Source organism: Podarcis erhardii, assembly GCF_964252035.2.
Source record: "Podarcis erhardii genome assembly, chromosome: 17".
Lineage (NCBI taxonomy): Eukaryota > Metazoa > Chordata > Lepidosauria > Squamata > Lacertidae > Podarcis > Podarcis erhardii.
This window is the reverse complement of record NC_138515.1, coordinates 18,319,851-18,338,672: the sequence shown is the minus strand read 5'-3', so window position 1 is coordinate 18,338,672 and position 18,822 is coordinate 18,319,851. Positions and strand designations below refer to the sequence as shown.

General features: G+C 41.5%; 1 protein-coding gene across 25 annotated transcripts in view; it reads left to right on the top strand.

The window, feature by feature from the left end:
- The window catches only part of PTPRD (protein tyrosine phosphatase receptor type D), a 1,160,352-nt gene that overhangs the window by 253,454 nt on the left and 888,076 nt on the right, over positions 1–18,822 (top strand). For all 25 annotated transcript variants that reach the window (XM_081844735.1, XM_081844724.1, XM_081844745.1 and 22 more), the window contains one exon: positions 14,800–14,865. The gene's annotated coding sequence lies outside the window, so the exon portion shown is untranslated. The remainder of the gene's footprint in view (positions 1–14,799; positions 14,866–18,822) is intronic.

Genomic DNA, 18,822 nt, shown 5'->3' with positions numbered 1-18,822 from the left:
CCAGTATCAGATAAATTGCCTGATAATATTTTACTTGGTCAGTGTGATATACCAGGAAAGAGATTTTTAGCATCTCTTTTATGTTCAGTTTGAACGGAACTTCCCGTTTCTGTGTCTGGATTCCAGCAGAAATGTCTCTTGTTTTATTTTTAGTCTTAATGTGTGCTTCGCCTTTGAATTGATGCTTGCAGTTTTAATGGGATTGTTTTACTGTGTGTTTTGCTGCATTTTTATGGGTAATAATGATCTTGTAGGCTGTTCTGTATGCAAATGTGTAAGAATGGAATGTAAATAAATGCTTATAATTATAATATTTACTATCATTCCGAGGATTCCATCCCCAGAAGTCAAAGCAGGCTTGGACAGTCTGTCTCTGAAGTCAAGGATAGTACAATACATGCTCAGCTTCAGAGGTTCCCTTTGACTCAAATATGAGATACACCAGGAAGAGATAACTATGTTTACGAAAAGCACTCACCTTGCAAAGCATATGAGGGTTCCAGTGGGACTCCTGCTGTTGCACCAGGATGTTTGCTTTCTAACAGTTTCATGAGGTGCCTTTTGCACCTTGAATTGGGAGCACAGGCTAAAGTCCCAAATGCATCTAGTGATCACACAATTCTAGCTTCAGGTGCGTCACAGACCCAGGAGAATTGCTATTCAGATTGACTGAGAAATTGTTCTTTTGGTTAATGGTTTGTTGTTGTTGTTTTTAAAAGCTGAGCTATCATTAGCAATGGGGGAGAAATTCTATTCAGTTTGCATTTAAAGGCAAACCTACTAATTCACATGTCTCAAAACAACATCCTTCGAAACAGGAAATTATCTGAATTTTGCAACGCAGTTCTCCAGCCATATGTACAAAAAATGCATATACTAGGGTATACAGACCCTCCTGAACATGAGTTCTTTCCCAGGAGCTGGTTCATATGTCTTCTGTCCCCACTCACAAGCCTCATTTTCCACCTGCCCATATTTAGGGTTGAAGTTTGTACAGTACGTTGTTGTTTTGTTTGTTTGTTTGTTTGTTTGTTTTGCAAAAGACCAACCTGATCTGATGTTCCTGAACTTGCTTGCAGATTGCAATGCAACCTCCATTTGCATTGCACGCCTATCCAAATTCTGTAGTGCTACTCCCATGTATAAAATGTATACAGATAAATGCATGTTCTTAATTTTTAAATTCCCATTTTATGGGGGAATGTATTGAGAAGCATTAAAATGTGCATTTGATGTAAAACGTGTATACAAATGTGTATAAAATATGTGTACAAATGCTTCCAACTTAAATGTGGACTTTGTGTGAATTCTTTCTTTTCTTTTCTTTCAAAGAGTCTTTACAAAATAGGATGGGACAGACCTGTGATTCATTGCCTGTAAAACAGAAATGGGAGATAACTCAGTCCATCCCTCTCCATCTTTCAGATTCTTCTTCCTCAATCCAATGTCCACTTTTCAGTTTGCCTTCAGCATCCTTACCCCTGTGTGATCCCTGAATTTCAAATCTATACTGTCTTCTCCAGACCATCACCTTCCCATACTTTTATTGTGGAGCCACTCATAGTGCCCCCCCTGCCCCCCAGGAAGTAAAGACTTAGACAAATAGCCGCAAGGAACTGCATAAGACAACATTCTGACATTTTAAAATTGGCCACAGTTTTATTGAGGGCCCAAGCAAAATGGCTTTTTAACTTCTGACAGATGGCCTTTATCACACTGTTTTCAGATATGTGAAATCCTTACTTCAGATAAAACTGTCAAATAAGGCAGCGCTTAATTAAACTTATTGTTCTCCCAGAGCATCAACTTTTTGCAGTATCGCTTGCTCATTGTCTCTTGCTAGTTACTCCTTTGCATAAACGATAATGTATGGATAAAACCTTGCCATAGCAGAACTCAAGGGAATGTCTCTTTTATAAATTTATTGACAGCATCTAAGTTGCCCTGCTTATTTTGAGTGAAGATACATCATATAGGGATCTAGCCCCTTTCACCATAATGACCTACTTCAGTGTAAGTAACTTGTGTTCCATTTGCCTTTCTCTTAGCAGCGGCAACAATATTCTGTGAATTACTGTCTACGACTTTCTGTCACCCAGTCCTTTTACTGAGCCAAGAGATATAAGACTCAGTGTAACTGCCTCTCAGGTAATTGCTTAGGAACATCAAATGTATCCATACATTGAACAGAAATGTGTCAGCTATTAGCAATTGGCAAGGCAGCTACTTTCAAAGTGTGTCTTATTAATGGAAGGCATAATTCAAAGGATTAGTGTGCAAAATGCCTTTAAGATTCAAAAGAATGCATGGTAAAAATGTCTTGAAATTCAGGACAGAAAATATGGAACGATCCCTGATTTCCTCCCAAGAATTTAGCACTTTCTAGTTGTAGTAGGTAGGGATAGGGGAGCTTTTGCAGCTTTTGTTGTTGTTTAGTCGTGTCCGACTCTTTGTGACCCCATAGACCAGAGCACGCCAGGCACTTCTGTCTTCCACTGCCTCCCGCAGTTTAGTCAAACTCATGTTGGTAGCTTTGAGAACACTATCCAACCATCTCGTCCTCTGTCGTCCCCTTCTCCTTGTGCCCTCCATCTTTCCCAACATCAGGGTCTTTTCCAGGGAATCTTTGCTTCCAGTGGCGTAGCGTGGGTTGTCAGCACCCAGGGCAAGGCAAGTAATTTGTGCCCCCTAACCCGTGGATTTGCGCCCCTAACCCATGGATTTGCGCCCCCTAACCCTAACTCCCAGATGTTGCGCCCGGTGCGGCCGCCCCCCCCCCCCTGCACCCCCTACGCTACACCACTGTTCGCTTCTCATGAGGTGGCCAAAGTATTGGAGTCTCAGCTTCAGGATCTGTCCTTCCAGTGAGCACTCAGGGCTGATTTCCTTAAGCATGGATAGGTTTGATCTTCTTGCAGTCCATGGGACTCTCAAGAGTCTCCTCCAGCACCAGAATTCAAAAGCATCAATTCTTCGGCGATCAGCCTTCTTTATGGTCCAACTCTCACTTCCATTAGCATGCACCAATTAAGACAATGAACATGCAACACATGTATTTTATCACTGGTCCTTTCCCATATAATACCTCTATAACCATGAAACTATATCAGGTTGGCATGATGACAAAATGTAGGAGTGACAGCGTGTGAATGCATGCCTCTGAATACAATTTCCTCTACATAAAAAGCAAGGTGTTATTTGAAACTTCCAGTCCAGCATAGCCTTCTCACTGACATGATAGCTTTTTTTTTGTACTGAGGAACTAATTAGGGATGGGCAAACTAATCCATTTCCTGTATGTGTCACTTTTACTTGTGCTCACTCATAGATCCATCCTGTCTCATTTTTTTAAAATTAATCTTTAAGTTTTAAAAACCCATATGGAAATTCACATTTAAGTACTTAAGATCCCATTTCCCTACCAACCCTTCACATGGTCGAAGACTTGTCTTTTGAAATAGTAAAGGCTAGACCCAGGTTTGTCAGTAGGCCTTTCCCGGAGCAAAGTTGCACATTGCAACTTGAGGCATGCCATGACTGGAACAGATTACAGAATTCCTGACAGTCCACATTAGGCCTGAGGGTGCAACTGTCACAGGAGATACTCGAGGAATTTGGTCTTTGAGAATTCTGATATTTTCTAGCAGAACTTGCACTCCATGAACAAACGTATGTACAGTCATACCTCATGTTGCATTAGGTTCAGGTTGCGTCTTTTCAGCTTGTGAATGTGGCAAACCTGGAACTGTATACTTTCGGGTTTCACCACGCGTGCATGCGCAGTAGCGTTCTGCGCACTTTGTGCATGCTCAGAAATGTTATGTGTGCTTTGCACATGCACAGAAACGCTCTATCGCGCTCCATGCTTGCACAGAAGCTCTAGTTGCAGACTTTTTGGGGTGTGAACGGCACCCCAGAATGGATCGTGTCTGCAACTAGAGGTACCACTGTATTGGAACTTTGATCTCACACTTGCAGAATGTTCAGGTCCAGTTTTCAGCTCAAACGTTCTATCAAAATGCATTCTAGAATCGTATTTTGAGAGGTAAAATTCATGTTTTGATAGAAAATACAATTAGAGCTGAATCTGAAGCCTCCTGCCAGCTCTGTTGCACACAGTAACTGAGGCACAAAGAGGGGACTGAAAGAATGCTCCACCAGCCTGGAGCTGGCACAGTGACTGGTTAAAACTGATACTATCATGGGACCAAACGAATCCTGGCTCAGCAACAGCAGCACCTCACCACCTCAAAAGGTTCATTCTCCTGTCAGCGGCACATTCGTCAAGAAGAAGGAGGAACACTGTCACCAGAAGAGTGATGCTGTTTTTAATATTCAGGTGGCAAATGGGAAGAAGCCGGCAGAGACTGGTGGAGCTAGGCAGCTTCCTATTCAAGTCACCCCACCCCATCTCAGCATGAAGGGAGGCTGGATTCCTCAGCCAGATATGCACATTGCAAAAGAAAGTATATTTAGAAACTTGAATTTAAATACCCAGTTCAATCCAAATGTTTGTGTGCATTTCATTTTTTAAAATAATAATAATGCTGTTCCTTCCTTAATAGTCTGTGCTGTGGCCGTAGTCAGTAAATGAGCTGGGGTAACTTGCTACCTCCAGGTAATTGTATATGTATCTGTTTCTGCATTAATAAAGATGTTTTGTGTTTCCCATAACTGAGCAGCAGTCAGCAACAGGAAAGGTTTGCAGAGCTTTTCAACTCATGTTATACAGATTCACGAGTCGCATGAATAGCCTTATTTTAACCCTCTGTTCTAATGAAGATATGCACTTATTATTCGTGTCACTACTATTCTAAAAAGCTAAATCTGAAAAGTTTAATGTTCCACCAGATGGCAGTAAGTCTCCACCCACCCCAGCAGAGATAAGTGACAGTTTGGATATATCTTCCAGGAGGATTCTGTTAGTAAAACTGTGCAGGTTCACGACTAAACTTCTATGTTGCAACTGGTTTTTAAGTGAGGAACAAGAAGCCACTACATAAAAGAGGATTTTCCTACATAGAGGCAACCTGTGCAGCAAGAAATATATACCCGGTTCTTCAGTGTGTTGTGTATATTTGTTTTGTTACATTTTGAAAAGTGGATGACGTACAGATTTGCACAGGATTATGAAAGTGCTCCTCTAAATAGTCAGCATTATATTGTTCATACAAAGAAGGAATCAAAGGCTACTAAGTTATCCTGTGTCTGCATCATGCAATATGAATATGTCTCAGATGCACTGAGGAAAGTGTCTGGGAGCGCAGTGTCTTGTCACTATTCCATTAACATTTTGAAGAAGGGACAATGAAGAGTGTGTGTGCTTTGATGTAGTGACTAAAAATAGACAGTTGTTTGGTGTTTTTTAAGGCGAAAGAGGTTGCTGACGCAACACCCCAGTCTACAAACTTTCCTCAAGCTAATATGATGCATATAAAACAAACAACCACATCATGAACCGTAGAATTGAAGAGTTGTCATCTGGTACAATGAGAGCAATAGATAGCCCTGTCTACTAAGTGACATAGTCTGTGTGGTACAAGGATTGATTTGTCTTACCTTTTCAACTGAGGCTCCAATATAGGCTTCCTCAACCTTGGCCCTCCAGATGTTTTTGGCCTACAACTCCCATGATCCCTAGCTAGCAGGACCAGTGGTCAAAACATCTGGAGGGCCGAGGTTGAGGAAGCATGCTCCAGTACTTTGGCCACCTCACAAGAAGAGAAGACTCCCTGGAAAAGACCCTGATGTTGGGAAAGATGGAGGGCACAAGGAGAAGGGGACGACAGAGGACGAGATGGTTAGACAGTCTTCTCGAAGCTATGAACATGAGTTTGACCAAACTGCGGGAGGCAGTTGAAGACAGGAGTGCCTGGCGTGCTCTGGTCCATGGGGTCACGAAGAGGCGGACACGACTAAATGACTAAACAACAACAACACCTTTTCAACAATTGGTTAAGTAACGGACTTCAGTTCAATGATCATTAAACTTCATTGGTACCTCCGGTTACAGACGCTTCAATTACAGAAACTTCAGATTACAGACTCTGCTAACCCAGAAATACTACCTCGGATTAAGAACTTTGCTTCAGGATGAGAACAGAAATTGTGTGGCGGCGGCAGCAGGAGGCCCCATTAGCTAAAGTGGTACCTTAAGAATAGTTTCAGGTTAAGAACGGACCTCCGGAACGAATTAAGTTCTTAACCCAAGGTACTACTGTATTCCAAAGCAATCTAGAAAAACAGATTTATGTGGAAAGAGGTGTTAAATGAACATGTTATGCCTGTGTCTTGAACTCATCTTAATCCAGTGCTGAAAACTTTTTTGAATTTTTATGACAGGGTGGTTAACCCTGTCCTGGGCCATATCTGGCCTGTCAAGCCACAAGAAATGGTGTGCCAACCCCTACAGCTGTATCTCCTGATCTGATTGAGAGATAAAGCACTCTGCCTGATCTTTAGAAAATGATCTCTTAAAAAGGTGCTCTATAACCCAATCTCTGGAGATAAAACCCCTCTGCCTGCCCTTTAGACAGCCTTGCGAAAGGGCAGGCATCTTTTGAGATCCTGTCTAATAAGCAGGCAAATAGACCTCTTACCTCTAATGTTAGTTGCTTAGATTAGACATTGGAGATATACAATCCTGGCCTCCTCTTTCAGACCAGCTTCCCCTACCACCACCACCCCACTCAGCACTGGTGAGGTAGCATGGGGAAATGCTTTTAAAAAACAGAGGGCTGGTTTCTCATATCAGCTCTGTGGTGCACAGCACTGAATTCAGAGATAAATTAGCCGTCTGGGTGCTCTTTCGATATCATCTCTGATCACAGTGCTAAGAATCACACTGCTGAGATCATATATAAAGCTGCCTGTTTGCTTTTTTAAGGGCAGTGTTTCCCTACCACTGCAGCACTGGAGTAGGAGTGGAAGAATCACTGTATTTTGCTTTGTACAGATCCTTCTGTGGAGAGTAAACTGCAGTGTTTCCAGCCCTCCCCACCACAGTTCTGGGGTCGGGAAAACTGCATGCATTCAGAGAAAGCTCTATATTTGGATTCTGTTCACATGACTCATTAAATACAGTTGTAGCTTGCATCATGAATGCCTTGCGAGTTGAACGTTTTGGCTCTCGGACGTCGCAAACCTGGAAGTGAGTGTTCCAGTTTGAGGACATTCTTTGGAACCCGAAGGCTGGAGGGGATTCCGTGGCTTCCGATTGGCTGCAAGAGCTTCCTGCAGCCAATCAGAAGCCACGCCTTGGTTTCCAAATGTTTTGGAAGCCAAACGGACTTCCGGAACACATTCTGTATGACTTCAGAGGCACCATTGCATAAGTCAACGCCCCCCCCCCCTTTTTTAAAAAAGAGGAGACTTGGATGAAAACAATGGAAAGAAAGGGCAGGAGGCAGCTTTGGGACTGATGGGCAGAATGAATGAATTCTAGTTTTGTTCCCATCTGCCTCTCTGCTGTGTTGTACAAGGGCGGTACTGAAAAGGAGGAGGAGGAAGCTGATAGAAAGGGCAACCCAAGGGACTGGTTGTATGTAGGAACGCAGGCAGGTAAGTGGGGGGTTGACTGAGGTAGATGGGGCATTGCCCCATCCACCCAATGTACCAATCTCCACTAGTAGGAAGACTGAGGAGTAAGGTAATTTCTTCCCTATCCCTACCAAAAGCAATCAATTAAGAGAAGATTCTGTGATTCAAAAGGTGCCTGGGAGCATAACTGCCATCCAATAATTATTTTAGTAGAAGCATTTTGTTTCTTAAACAAGGCAACAAAACGGCCTTCTCTCTCCTCCCCCCCAGTTAAATAAATAAAAATAAAACCCATTTTTGTTCCTTTTTCCATATTCCCTCTCCCCAACATAGATTTGAATAACTATTTCTTCTTCTAACAGTCTTATCTAGTTTCTCAGAGGGAGTCTAATTTCCTAGTCCAATATCTGTTTTCACTTATTTGTAGTACTATAGGAAAGACTTTTCCACTGATGTATTATTTTATTGCTGAGGGTATAACTATAGTATCTGCCAAGCTGCCAGATTTGACTTTCAGAAGCCCACACAAGTTATTTGCTAATTAACACCATGTGGCCACATATGGAATGTCTCAAAATAAACTTTATTTGTGCAATAATTATTTAAGTGGATTTTATAGCATTCCTGATTGAAACATCTGTGCATCATTTTACCTTTGGAACACGCCATCTTTTGTTCAGATCCGACTAACTTACATTTTCGGATGTAATTGCCCTCTAATGTTCATTAAATATTAGAGGGGGTCAACTTTGACATTGGTAAGAAACAAAATACTTCCCTATCCGCCCAGCCCCAAGTAAATGTTGATGCTTATTGCTCTGGTCTCAAGAAGACTTATTCAATAAAAACGACATATTGCAGCACCCTTGTCGGAGTATTATTTCTCTATGAGAACACTGAGCTTTTATTGATATAGGCATGAAAAATATTTCATCCTGCCCTATAAAGGCTAGCATACTCATGTACCTATTATCTTGGAATATCCTCATGGTGTTACATTTCACTGTGTCTATTTTATGGGAAAGTGATGTGTGTTTATTTGCTCAACAAAAGCTTAGGATTTCTAATTGCCAACATCTTATAAGCCATTTACATTTATTTTGGGGTTGTACCCCCTGTCTAGTTCTACAGTACTGTTATCAAGCTGTACAGAACCTTTATTTGAATGTACCTAAAACTATGATATTGGGATGTGGGTGGCGCTGTGGGTTAAACCACAGAACCTAGGGCTTGCCGTTCAGAATGTTGGCAGTTCGAATCCCTGTGATGGGGTGAGCTCCTGTTGCTTGGTCCCAGCTCCTGCCAACCTAGCAGTTTGAAAGCACATCAAAGTGCAAGTAGATAAATAGGTACCGCTCCGGCGGGAAGGTAAACAGTGTTTCCGTGTGCTGCACTGGTTCACCAGAAGTGGCTTAGTCATGCTGGCCACATGACCTGGAAGGTGTACGCCGGCTCCCTCGGCCAGTAAAGTGAGATGAGAGCCGCAACCCCAGAGTTGGCCATGACTGGACCTAATGATCAGGGGTCCCTTTACCTTTTAAAAGTATGATGCACAAAGGTTGCAAAGAGTATAATTCCCCCAGTGTTCTGCCTCTCCTCCTATTGGTTTTAAATGTACCAGAACAAAATTGTTTTTTCTTTCAACATGTTTTATGCACTTCTCAAGATAAACTGCTCCTGCAGGCAGCACAAACCTGGGTGTGATATTTGTGGTTAGGTGAGGCAGAGGAGGCATGTTGCCCAACAGAGCATGCATCTGCATGCACAGGTCAGAATGGAGTGTGGCATTTAGGCCTGGAAACGATGCCTTATGAGGAATGGCTAAGGGAGCTGGGCATGTTTAGCCTGGAGAAGAGGAGGTTAAGGGGTGATATGATAGCCATGTTCAAATATAGAAAAGGATGTCACATAGAGGAGGGAGAAAGGTTGTTTTCTGCTGCTCCAGAGAAGCGGACACAGAGCAATGGTTCCAAATTACAAGAAAGAAGATTCCACCTAAACATTAGGAAGAACTTCCTGACAGTAAGAGCTGTTTGACAGTGGAATTTGCTGCCAAGGAGTGTGGTGGAGTCTCCTTCTTTGGAGGTCTTTAAGCAGAGGCTTGACAACCATATGTCAGGAGTGCTCTGATGGTGTTTCCTGCCTGGCAGGGGGTTGGACTCGATGGCCCTTGTGGTCTCTTCCAACTCTATGATTCTATGATTCTATGATTTAAGTCCATACCATAGGAGCCACCTAGGGGCCAAGGTACCTTTGGCCTCCCCAATAAAATATTTCAGGGGGATGCCCTCCCCCCCCCAGTTGATGGGCATTGCCATTCAAATGGTGTGTGTGCACTGTGTCTTGTGATTGATTATGCATAGCTTGCCTGGGCCCCCTCAATATTTTATTCAAATTGGGCCCCCAATCATACTTTTGACTAATTAAACCATCTATGGCCTTTTAAACTTGGGGGGTTTATTATGTTTGTTTGTTACTGCGGTATGTATTTTTGTGCTTTTTAAATTGTAAATGTCCCTGTGATCCCTGGATGAAGGGCAATGGAAATAATAATAATAATAATAATAATAATAATAACCTATTTTCTTAGAGCATGTTGGTAATAAAAGATTTATACATATGTTATACCACTTCCAGTCATGCAGTAAAATTGAGCTCTTAATAGAAGACAATAGGTAGCAAGCATTTATTTATTTAAAAGCTTTCAGAACTTTTTTGTTATATTTGGACATCCTGGAAAAAATGTTTTGGACGTGGATAAATGGCAAAGAAATAGTCTAATTATTTTGTACATGTTTTTTAAGTTTAGAGAGGGAATGCTATTTTGGTTTTAATGCACTCTTTGTTCTTAATGCTTTTGTTCTTTTGCAAAGCAGATGGCAGGCAAAGAGAGCAAATGTTTAAGTAAGGAATAACTTGTTCTCTTAATGCAGGAAGTTGGACTAGATGGTTTATTGTTACTATTAAGCTAGAGCCCTTTAAGCTTCTCCATTTTCTAAAGCTTACTAAAATTAGGAATCCTAAACTGGGATGAGGGACAAGGACCATATGGAAGGCACCCATACTGTGGATTGTATTCAACAAAGTCATCATGTTAGTGAAAATACTTCCCAACTTATATTTCTCTCTCCGTTCAAGGCCCCATCTGCACTAGAAGGTTGGGACAGACCCCATTGTATATCCTTGTGCTAATGGGACAACTTTGTTGATTTCAGCCCTGTGTAGTCTTTCATTTCCAAAAGGATGACTGCAGTGTGGGCTACAGCTGCAGTGTAGGCTCTTCCTCATGTAACCCAGGACTTCTCACTTTATCCCAGTAGTGGGTCCAAGGCTAATGTAAATCAAATGGAGAGCGCCCTTTGCATGCCCCTGATCCTACATGACTCCCAGCAGAGCACTCCTGGACCACCTCCCCAAGTTGCAAACCTTGAGGTTCCCACCATTTATACATATAAATGTAGACAGGGCTGAGGAGGATATACAGAATTAGTATACAACCACTGCCCTACCATGTTTAAGCTTTGGGATGTGATAGGTTATTAGTTCAGAGACGATTTTTTGGATGAACCAATTGCGACTGGGGAGGTGTAGCCAGGGGAGCAGACCAAGTAATGGCTGGGTCCACTCTTTAAGCATAAAAGGGGGTGGAGCCCACATTATAATTAATTTTATAATGAATGTTTTTAGAATGTTGGATTATTTTGATTGTTGTTAGCTGCCCTGAGGCCAGCTTTGGCTGGGGAGGGCGGGATATAAATAAAAAATATTATTATTATTATTATTATTATTATTATTATTATTATTATTATTATTATGGGAGCTCTCAGTCGGCTCCAGAGCTTCACCCACCCACCCTCCCTTCCCTTTGTTTAGGCCTTTTATTCAGGTTAACTTCTTCTTTACAGGTATGCAGGCGCTGCTACTGTCTTACGATGGTTGTTGTTGAAGGACCCGGAAGGAATTTCCCTGCATTGGCAGGTTCTGCCTTCCCCGTAGCAAAATGTCACAACTTTGGTGGTTATAGGCCTTGGGCGGAATCCTTTAGTCTTCCCAAAATGGGGTGAGGTATGAAGCGGTGACACACTCCCCCCCCCCCCCCGCGGCGGCGATCCCAGGGTTCCGTGTTAAAGGGGATGTGTTGAGGGGAGTCACTGGCCATACGCTGAAAGATTGTCAGTGCACTCTCCTGTGTTGCTGTGAAATGGGGGGCAGGCTCTCTGATTAAACATACATCTTCCAGTGCCAGCCCAATCCCCAGACAGATTGGTTAACCCTGATGTGTCCCAGATCCCCAGCTGGTGACTGGGAGGGATAAATGCCCAATGCCTAAGCCAAGGTCTTCCTACATCTGAAAGTTTAATAAAGTTGTGGCCAATTTTTCATCCCATAACACTTCATGAGTCATTTTTTTCACCCGGGTGTTGCCTGGGGTTGGGGGTCTCTGCCTGGGCATGCAATATAGAAACTGAAAATGTCTGTGCCATAGTGAGAAAAGCCACGGACCTGAGGCAACTGGAACATTAAGGATCTGGAATTCAGTCTTTTGCTGTTGTTGAACAGTTCACAATATGGGGAACCTCATAAAGCTCACTTTCAAGGTTTGAGGATGAACAGAGAAGGAATAATTGCAAGAACCTTGCTTATCCTCTTTTGCTGCTTCTTTATCAAAAGCTCTGAAGTTAATGAATGTGATGGTAGTGAAATACATGGGAGTGTTTATAGTCTTTAAGGTTTTCCCATTCCTACTAAAGTTTATTTTGCATTTTATTTTTATTTTTAAATCTATCACAGGGCAACAAGTGTAGGGTAATATTTTGGCATTTGGCTAGTGGTACCACACTGTGCTAGCTAGGTTCTTCAGTGTTATCTACTTTTTCTTATATTTTTTCTTGATTACTCTGGAAAATCCATTTTGTGGTGTGAGTGTTTTGTACTGGTATATAAAGTAATGCATCTTATTTTATCTGACATCTAAATAGTTGGATCACATTTCAGAATGAATGTTGTCTCTTGCATAATGGTGAAGGGCTAATGAAAGATTCTGAAGCTCAAATGAGATGCTTGCATATCCCTGGCATTCCATGTCTGAAGGACCCACAATTTTTTAGGTGGCAATTGAGCTATAATTCACATTGTCAACAGACTACCATTTAGATGTCTTGGATATCAGGGAGCAAGATGTGCAAATGGGCACCAGGGACACCAGTTGTCAGTAATGTATACATACTGTCAGCTCACTGCTTTTGATATAAAAATTAACAATATTCTTTTTTCAAAAATGTCCAAAGCTATTTGCAAATGGATATATGTGATATGACTAGGAAGAAAGTTGGTTCAATGGCTAAATGGTTCTATACCCCTTAAGTTTATTTAAGAGAACTGCAACAGTAAAGTATATACAGGCAACTCTTAACTTACGTGGGGATTATGTTATGGGGATAGCGTGTAAAGCCAAAATTGTGTATAGTCAAAATGCATTGGGTTTAATGGTAGGTGGGGTTGCAAAATTCTTTTTCTCCAGACTCCTGTCCCCTTTCAATTTTTGCCAAGCACATAAAGCTGAATGTGCACAAATTAAACATATGTAAGTTGCAAGTTGCCTCTGTCTGTGGATGTACATGCGCACGCACACACACGCACAAATGAATTGCACATGTTATAGGCTCTATCTATCAAATAATTATGCCCCAGTTTCCCTATTAATGTTTTTTTGGGGGTAAATGACTTGATCACAGAATTTAAAAGGCCCATTTACACCATTGCTTTGCTCATGGCAGCTACTCCCCACGCAGTTGATGGTTGTTCCCTGCCCATGGCAACAATAGGGTGGAAAAGTGCTCTTATTATACTCATCACCCTAGACATGCAAAAAGTAGGCATTCAGCTCATGAACAAGTACACAAGTGACAGAGGTGGACCTAGAACAAAGTGACCAGTGTGACCACACAGGACGCCAAGTCAAAGGGGGCGCCACTGAGGAGAGGAGAGTAGGGGAGCAGTGAGCAGCTGAACTCACTTTTTCTCAGCCCTAAAGTAGTAAACCTGCTCCTTATTTGTCCTTGCACAGGTTGCCATATTGCCCAAGTCTGCCCCTGCAAGTGAGTCTATCTGCTTGGTTCAGGAAACTACTACCACGCTATGTTAATGTGATATGGACTTTAGGCGTGTTCTTCTACGTCTCAATTTATTTGTAACATGGTCCTTAGATTAAGGCTGGGTACACATTCCTGGCTTAAAATGTAGAGGTCATTTCCCCCTGCTGTGTTTCAAGGAGTATTTGAATGTACACATGGGTATGATTGCATGTGGTTCCAAGTCACTTGCTGCCCTTCTGTACCAGTGGGAGCATAAGGAGTGTGGTGGATGTCTTCACACGGATAACATTTTTCAAATCAGATTGAGGCTGGTTTGGTGATACAGTATTTATCAATAAGCTGCAAGACAAATGTTGATTGTAATGGGAGTTCACTGGATGCAAAGTAAACAGGAATGTGTACACAGCTGAAGTAGTACATATCTGGCTTAATTTATACTAAAGTCTGTTCACATCTTATAGAAATGCATGGAATGTACTGATTTTGAATAGATGTGGAAATTGTTAAGTAATGCCTCTAGAACAAGCATAGGCAAACTCGGCCCTCCAGATGTTTTGGGACTACAATTCCCATCATCCCTGACCACTAGTCCTGTTAGCTAGGGATGATGGGAGTTGTAGTCCCAAAACATCTGGAGGGCCGAGTTTGCCTATACCTGCTCTAGAATCTAAGGCCATATGGTAAATGACTAGGTGCAGATTAGCTTGTGGGCTGCAAGAATATAGTCATGCTTTTACAAACCATTAAAGTGATTTACCAGGCTGATTAACACCATGCCTACATAAGTACATAGGGCACTGGAAATAACTCCTGAGTATTTGCTAAGATAGAAATATAGGTATGGATGAGAAGCTTAATATTTTGGCATTAGAAAATACAGGTTGCAGAATTATTTTTAGTAGAGGAGTTTGGTCATAGATGTATATGGCACTAATTATATGAATATAACTTAGTTATTTTAATTGGGGGAAAGTGCTATGAATCATGCAATGTAATAAATGCATATGACCTTCATCTTCTACAAACTGCACAATTTTGTATCACAGCCTCAGCATAAACTCTACTTTGTGATGCTGTTTGATATAAAAGTTCTTCTATTCATATGCATTGTTAGGTTGTTGTAAATGTTAAAATGTTAACTGTATGTTTCTGAACTTTTTAACAGGGAAATTTTGAGGAGTCTTACATTTCTAATCCTCCAGTCATCGATCCATTTTGGTGTTGAAAATTGGTGAGTTTATGTATTTAATTATTCAAAGCACTTTCCGAATCAGTTAATTAGGTTGCTTAAGAGATTGGCATTGTGATAAAATACTCCCTATCTTCCTTTTGGGAGAGTTAAGTCCCCCAAAAGTTTCTTGCATTCGGGTGACAAAGTTTGAAAAACACTGTTACATAAGATTTCCTTGTGCTTTGCTGAAATCTCACTTTTGTTCAGAGAGAGGAACTAAGTTCAATCTTAGCTCTCTAATTGGGTGGCACCTTTTCCTTTTATGAACAGTAAAGAAGACTCTTTTTAACCTGCCTGCCCCTGAGAGCAGTTAGATTGTCAGGCACTAGGGAGAGGTCCTTTTCCACGGTGGCCCTATGCCTTCTTTTTACCATCTTGGGTCTCTGAGGAACCATCATTACAGGCCTTAGGACCAACTTATTTCCTTTGTCCTCCCCCCCCCCCCAATTTTATTTTATTGGACTACAAATGACTTTTAACTGCACTTTTTAAGGTGAAAATTCTTACATGCAGTGCTTTTTTCCTTAAAAAATGTTTAGGGGTACTCTCATTTTCCTACTCACATTGAAATACTGCCCCTCAATGAGGCAATCAGCGTGTTTTTACATGAGTAGAATGTGTCCTTTTATTTAAAATGCATCTCTGGGTTATTTGTGGGGCATAGGAATTCGTTCATTTCCCCCCAAAAAATATAGTCTGGCCTCCCACATGGTCTGAGAGATGGTGGACCAGCCCACGGCTGAAAAAGGTTGCTGACCCCTGGTTTAGGGGGTATCTGTACCCCTGCGTCCCCCCAGGAAAAAAGCACTACTTATGAAACAAAATTATTAGCCTAAAGCTCTGACTTTGGAAAGGACCACGATGGTCAACTAGAAGAAGAAGAGAAGAAGAGTTTGGATTTGATATCCCACTTTATCACTACCCAAAGGAGTCTCAAAGCGGCTAACATTCTCCTTTCCCTTCCTCCCCCACAACAAACACTCTGTGAGGTGAGTGGGGCTGAGAGACTTCAGAGAAGTGTGACTGGCCCAAGGTCACCCAGCAGCTGCATGTGGAGGAGTGGGGAAGTGAACCCAGTTCCCCAGATTACGAGTCTATCGCTCTTAATCACTACACCACACTGGCTGTCACCCAACTAGCCCAACCATCTGCAATACAGGAGTCTTTCCCCCCAATGTGGGGCTCAAACCCGTCACCCTGAGATTGAGTCTCATGCGTTACCAACTGAGCCATTTAGTATTTCTTGCTGTACTGTTTCGCTGAAAGAATATTAAAGTAGTTTTCTCTGAAGGTTCACCATGTATGAGAATAGATATTGCAAAGCTCCTGCTTATAATTATTTTAACCTTTGGAGAATCATTTAATTACTTCAGTCAATGTAGCTGGCTAGTGAAATGTTCTTTCTTACCTACCTATAATTGGAAGCTGAAAATGATAGTATTTTCTGGTCACCTATGAAACAGCAGCATAATTTTCATTTTAATAAAAAAGAAAACACTGCGATTCAGTCTTCCCTAGTGTCATTTCCTTATTTACCCATTAACAAAACGACATTGCCTTTTATTAGTGAAACCAAATTGTTGCAACCAAAGTGTAGATGGAAGTTCATGGCAAACTTCTCTTAAATCCAAGTATTTAACTAGAATGGGTCAGGTTGTTTCCTTATTAAAGATATCATAATAAGATAGAGAAGAGCCTGAGGGAACAGGCCAAACCAGATTATTATCAACTCCTTTCAGATATTGCTCAAATTTCAGGTGTTGATGGTGGGACAAGCAGAAGTGGTGCTGACTTGACTTCCACACCTTTATTATCGTCAGAATTTGGCTGACCGAACTGAGGACCCGTTAAAGCTTTGTAACACTAAGGAGCATATTGGCTTACCTGATGATGATGATGATGATTTATTTATACCACGCCCATCTGGCTGGGTTTCCCCAGCCACTCTGGGAGGCTTCCAACAAAGTATTAAAATACAGTGGTCTGTTAAACATTAAAAGCTTCCCTAAACAACTCCCCCCCCCTCCCTTCACACAATATTTGGGTTTTTCCCCCTGACCCTCCAGAGCAAATAGGTTGGGGGTGAAGATAGTGGGGAAGTCCTATTCTGTTACCTTCTGCTGGTGCAACAGGTTTGCTGCATGTGGCACATTGTTCTGAGTATGACCCTGTCACTGTTTTTTTTATGAGCTTCCAATTTCCATTCCACTGTATTCTGCAGCAAAGGTGGATAAACACTCTGGCAAACCCATCTGCTTTGTTTCTGTTGGAGTAGGAGGCAAGTTTATGACTGCCTTATTCTGTTCATCTTGCCCAAATTTGTCTGTGGCTTTCCAGGGTCTCAGGCAGAAGTCATCCCCATCACCTTTTACGTGATCCTTTGACTATAGAAATAGAATCATATGCCCTCCTAATTAATTTAGTTGCCCCATTTATTCCACTTCCCATCCAGATTCCCACTCCATTCTCCTTGCACGTGAAGGACAGGCCTGTGTCAACGGAATATTTTTTCACTTTCAGACTCAGAAGAATCTGCTACTAGAGTATCTTTTCAGTAGAGATGTTATAAGTCATTAGGAAAGGAGCATTTTTGTTGTATTACCTTCATTGTGGAGTTTCTTCTCTAGGGATGCCTATCAAACCAGCACCACTGCAATCTTTAAAAATTTATTACAAACTTTTTTTAATCAGTTGGGTTTTGAGAATTTCTGATTTTATACAATTGATACTGTATACACTGTAGTATATTGATTAGATGTATTGATTATTTTAATTATTGTTCCATGTCCATAATAAGGCAGATTCCTTTGTTCCTGATATAATCTAAAACATTTAAAATGTAAGTATTAAGCATTAATTAATATAGGACAGCAGGAAGAAAGCAGTGTAGCTTTTCTTTTTTTCTAATAGAGGTATTTTTTTCAAAAACAAATACCAATAAACCTAATTGCAAGCAAGTAATTTTATGCTTCCTCTACTCTTATGGTATTGAATTATGTGGCATGAAAAACAATTAATGGCAATGGCAAATCAATTGAGTTTCCTGTTTTAAATTGTGTTGTTAATTGGCTTCCTATCAGCGAATATAGGACATGTATCAGCACTAGATTTTTTTTTCTATTTACATAATAAATCAAATTAATGAGTAGAGCCTCGGTAGAGTAGAGTAGAAAGAATAGAACCCCTTCTTTCCCCCTTCTCTCCCTGAACACCCTCTGCCCCCCTTAGTTGGGTTGGGGGGTCCAAAAGAACCCCCAGAACTGTGTGTAGCAGGAGGAGAGGGGCGTTGTTCTGACTGGGGAGCCAAAACGCTTGCCCTAGTGTGATTTTGAATTCCTGTCAATATTTTTCACTGGGTTGCATCTGATGGTGGTTTTGCAAGGCAGGGCCTCTAATTTTTGCCAGTTTCTCCTATGCATTCCCCCATGTGTGTTGGGGAACCTTTTTGAACTCTATAGGATACGGCATAGAGGGCTGCAATTTGCATGGGAAGATAGGTGGAAATTGGGATGCCTGGACTTGTTCTAGCAAAAGCATTTTTGCTAGTGCAAAGCCACCATTGTGTATAACCCACACAATAAATTTGTACTATATCAGTGAATATATGACTAATTTAGGGATGTTTTCTTGGGCATGCTTACAGACTGTTTCTGAATGCTTTACTAAATTTAGCTGGCCTATACAGTTTAGTCAGTATAGTCCATAAACCAGGTACAATGCAGTCTATGTAAGTAGCCTGCAGGAAATCAAAGCAAGAGGGAAATGAAGTAAGAGCAAACTTGAGCGGGGCAGGCGCTATGAAATATAGGCAAGGGCCACAAACACCAGCTACCACCAAACTACAGCCTATGGAGTTGTATCCAGTTGTGTCCTTCCACTGATGCTCTTTCAGCAGAGGCTTCTGTGCGCCAAAAGGGAAGGTGGTGATACTTGCAACAACAACAACAAAACCACTTT